Source organism: Hydra vulgaris, chromosome 12 (genome assembly GCF_038396675.1).
Source record: "Hydra vulgaris chromosome 12, alternate assembly HydraT2T_AEP".
NCBI lineage: Eukaryota > Metazoa > Cnidaria > Hydrozoa > Anthoathecata > Hydridae > Hydra > Hydra vulgaris.
This window is the reverse complement of record NC_088931.1, coordinates 59355338-59360769: the sequence shown is the minus strand read 5'-3', so window position 1 is coordinate 59360769 and position 5432 is coordinate 59355338.

The following is a 5432-nucleotide window of genomic DNA, read 5'->3' as shown; positions in this document are numbered from 1 at the left end:
TCATTAACATAAGAGGCCATCCATAAAGTACATACGCAGTAAAACCACTGATTTAGGATCCCCCTTGTACGCATTATTTATGATCCCCTCTCCTCCTTCACCAACGCATGAATATTTTAAAACATTAATAAAAAAAAAAACTTTTTCTGTCGTAATTATTTATAAAGAAATATAAAAAACAGTTCTGACCGAAGTCAGAAAAAAAACATATTTTTGATTTTTTACACTCGTAAAATTCATTTCAAGTTTTCAGTTCAAGTTTTTATAAGGAAAAAAAAATCAAGTTTAGGAGAATGAGAGATAGTCAAACCGCGACGTACTCGCTGTCTTTAACACCCCTCCCCCCTTGTACGCATTCGTTCGATTTCAGGTAACTCCCCCTCCCCCATAGTACGTACTTTATGGATGGCCACTAATATGGAATACACCGTTAACATATTTAACAATAAAACTTAAAATTACTTATTTTTAACAAATAAACAAAAAAGTATATTAAAGATGATCCAAATGTTCTATGAAATCATTTCTATGAATAACTTAAAATTTGCAAACATAAATAAAGCCATTAAAACAGATAAAAATAAAAAAAACCTCTAAAAGGTCAAGAAACACTTTTTCTAGATCACAGATAATATATTAAGAAAAACAATGCCAAAAAGTACTTTATATAAATGTTTAGTGGTATACTATAAGATAGTTGGGAAACTCACATCTCCAAGAACAATGTCAGTAAGAAATTCTCGGATTAAAATGTTTGTTATCCCACTATCATCAATGTACAAAATATTTACAAACTCTAAGTTTTTTTTAAAGAAAAAGGCACGATGGAACCACAAAAAATTATGTCTTTATCATCCAACTCCCAAATGTGATTAATATCCATCCCTAAAATGTTAGAATCTTTATTTAGCACCGCTAACGCAAAAGTTTTCATTTTCTCTAAAAGAACAGAAAAAGCAACAGTTTCAAGACCATCATTAAGATCTGCATTGATTGATCTTTCCATTTTCTTTTTTTCAGATTTGTCTCTCTTCTCAGCTGTTTCTTGCTGATGCATACTTGCTGCAGCTTTCAGACCTTCTTTTCGTATTGATAAACACTTCCTTGTAATAGATCCCTGTTTTATAGCAAACATTACAATTGCTCTTTAACTTCACTCTTTTCCAGCAGCCAATCCATTGTTTTATTAATTTTGTTTTTTACTTTACTGTCTAATAAACCTATTGTTGCATTAGAAGTCCTTTTGTACTGAGCATCAACCATACCTACAACTCTTTCACTATGCATATTATCCACTGATGCTGAGGAAGCACTCAGGAAAACTTCAGTGGTGGCATTGCTCAGATTACCTGTTAAATACCGTTTCAGTTGTCTCTCGAGCACAACAAGAAATCCTGATGCTAACGATTTTGCAACAGTTATAGAGGACTCGTCAAGATTTTCTTTTCTTAGAGAAGCAAGAATAACATCATGAGATGATACTTCAGCTCCAAAACAGTCAACCTTTGATAAAATAACTTAAAATGGGTCATCTCTAACAAGCTTAAGCCAGCTGAGACAAAGTTTCTTGAGTGGGGAGACAAAGTTTCATGAGTGGGTTTCATGAGTGTAATTGTATAATATTATTAAACAAACATTTTATAAGTTATATTTTTTAATATTATATAATATATATTATAGTAATATTATATTGTAATATACTTCCTTATAATGGACTATTTAACTATTTCATATTATATCATACTATTTCATTATAATGAAATGTACTATTTCATACTACTATACTATTTCATGTTACATTAAATATTTCTTATCATATATAAAACTATTTTTAATTCATTGTAAGCTTAAAAAGTAAAGAAATTGATAATTTAATCAAAAGGAACTATAATATTTATTCCTACCATTTCCATGTGTGAACGTTTATCCTTGTTTTTATAAAACTGAGTCATCCAAGTCCCTGTGATTAGTTTGCCATATAAACCTATAAAAATAAGACATGCTATAAGACCTTCTTTTATTTCAATTTATGTAACGCAAAGGACACTACTAAAAATAAATAAATACCTAGATATATATTCAGATAAATGCTAGAGAAACTTTATATATGTACTATAATAACTACCTAATACTCTCAACTACATTATAATACAAGAATTTTGAAAATCAGCAAGAAGAGCGAGTCTAAGTCGTTTGGCTTTGCAATATTTCTTTAAGTAGACAATAAGATTATCTCTCATCCAGTATACAGTTCCTGCAAAGTGGAAAAGTATATGAAGTCTGTTGCCAACATAACGCGCTATTGTACCCAGGCGTAGTCTAATGCTAATCAAAAATGTCTCAAAGCCTGCTGGGTCACCAGCTTTCATTTTGTATCTATAAACAGAAACCATTATCTATTATTGCAATTGAAAATGAACACAATTACAAAAATGAAAATTAAAAAAAAAAAGCATTAAATACCTTAACTTTGAGACTGCATATAGTAGGTTCGCAGCTCTACCCTCTGTGCCATAAATTTCATTTTTGATGCTCATCTCACTATCATATTGGTGTAGCAATGTGCGCGCCTTTGTTGCAAGTCCTTCAAGAGGGTGAACATGGCAATGGAATGCTAAAAGTTGCTTTCCGAAAAATTTGCTCAGTTCTCTATTAACACAATTATTTACAGATACTCTGTCTGCAAGTGTTGACTGAAATGTGTTTACAAATCTGTGAAGGATTACATGTTGTTGGATGCCACTAAATAATGAATACGTTGATGCTAAGTCTTGAATAGCATTAACTAAATGTTCCATATAATTATTCATTTTACCTCCAGATAATTCTGCTATTTGTAGAGTTAATTATTTTCTGTCAGATGATATATGACATTCATTTATATGAATTCCATCAATAGAGGTTGAGTCCCAAGAAAGAGCAATAGCTAAAGAAGAAAAATAATTATGTTCTGCTACTTGGATATCAGAAATAACCCCTAACTCATAAGCCATCTGTGCATATGTGGAAGGAACAGGAATGTTTACAACATATTTAAGTGTCAATTCCTTGATAATAAATTTGATCAAAATTTCAATATTTTCTATTGGAACCTTATTTAACAAGCACATGTACACACATTTTCGTAGAGGTACATCATAACAAATGTGTTTTGATTCTGGAGTTTTCGTTGTTGCAATTTTTGTGGGAGAACTGTTCTGCACTAACTCTAATTTTACTTTCAGCTTATTGACAACCATCTGCAAATAGGCATTCTCAGAATTTTTACATTTTCAACTCTTTTCAACTCCTTTTGTTTCAGTTTATGTTTTGATACCAAGCAATGTGATGAACTTGTAGTCTTTTTTTCTAATAACAATTCTGCTGTTAGAATGTTCTCTCTTATACAACTTTTTAAATTTAGTTTTCTTTTAAGTTCAACATTTTCATGTTTAACTAACCTTATCTGTTGTCTGAGATGATTAATAACTTTAGAACATTTTTTACATTGCATTTCTATTTCAGATGTCTTTATTTTCTTTGCATCAGAAACATCCTCATTATTAAACATAATTTTGCTTATTTTGTGCTTAGCTGGAGTAACAACAAATTTTTCCTCTAAAATTTTAATTATAGAATTCCAATTGGTTGCTAATCTTTTCTTAAATACCTGGATTTCTTTGTAAAGCCTATTTAGCTTGTTAATGACAGTTTGGATTTTGCATTTTATATTTCTAGAATTCACGATATTATGAAGCTTTTTTGCAGTGTTAAATATTTTTTTTCTTTCTGAAAAATATGTTTAGATGACGAAACCATTTCTAAACAGAAAAATGGTATTATCTGCTTTAAAAAAGTCTATATAATTATCAAAATCAAGTAAAGTCTTAGCTGTTTCAAAAGTGTCCATTTTGACAAGCAAATCAATTGTTATTAATATTAATATTATAAATAGTCTAAGGCATAGGCTATTATGGCGTTTGGTTGTTATAATGGCAGTACCTTTTAAAAAAACAATAACTCCCCCGTCACGTATTTAATTTTTTTGTTAACTTATTTAAACATATATATATATATATATATATATATATATATATATATATATATATATATATATATATATATATATATATATATATATATGTATATATATACATATATATATATATATATATACTACTGTGATCAAAACGTAAGATGAATTTTTTTATAAAATGAAAAATCTTTATTTATTCTTCCAAATCTGTATCGTCCCCCTCAAAACAATCCCCCCCGGCCCCAATGCACTTTTGCCAACGTTTTTTCCAGTCTTCGAAGCATGCCGAAAAGTCCTCGGTAGGGATAGCCTTCAATGCGCGTGCCGATTCACGTTGGATCTCTTCAATGGACTCAAAACGATTTCCCCGGAGTGGTCTCTTGAGCTTTGGGAACAGCCAGAAGTCACACGGTGCTAAGTCGGGCGAATACGGTGGTTGTGGAGCAACATGGGTAGAGTTTTTGGGGAAAAACTCACAAAGAACCAGGCTGTATGCGAAGGCGCATTATCGTGGTGCAAAATCCAAGAGTTATTGGCCCATAATTCCGGTCTCTTTTTGCGAATAGCTTCACGCAAACGTCGCATAACGCTTAAATAATATTCCTTGTTGACAGTTTGGCCAGTTGGAAGGAATTCGTAGTGCACGACACCACAATAATCAAAGAAAACAGTCAACATGACCTTGATTTTTGAGCGACTTTGACGTGGTTGCTTCGGTCTCGGCTCGCCTTTTTTACGGTATTCACTCGATTGGTCGGTTGTTTCAGGGTCGTATGCGTAGACCCAAGTCTCATCGCCAGTAATAATTTGTTTGTAGACGTCTTGATAGTCAGAAAACTTTGCTTCACACGTTTTAACGCAACGCTCTTTTTCATTGAGAAATTGAGAAATTTCGGCACCAAACGTGATTTGAATTTTCTGAGGCCCAAATGATCCTTCAAAATCGCTTGCACCGACCCAAATGATATTCCAACCATGTCAACAAGGTCTCGAATGGTTAACCGACGATTTGCAAGCACCAATTCTTTGATTTTGTTGATGTGGCGATCATCAATCGAAGTCGATGGTCGTCCGGAGCGTTCCAAGTCATCAACACGTTCTCGGCCTTCTTTGAAGTCTTTGTACCACTTGTAAACATTTTTTTGAGACATAGTCTCTTCACCGAAGGCCTTTTGCAACATTCGATACGTTTCAGCAGCAGAAATATCATTCCGCAAACAAAATTTAATAGCACTTCTTTGCTCAACAAAATTAGACATCGTGAAAATCGCCGAATGCACTTTTGGTACTTCAGAAACAAGCGTAAACAAAAAAAAAATAATTATGAGTTTGATATTTTTTTTTTTTTTTTTTTTTTTTTTTTTTTTTTTTTTTTTTCTTTCTCTGTTTTAATATAATATAAGATTTTACAACTTCG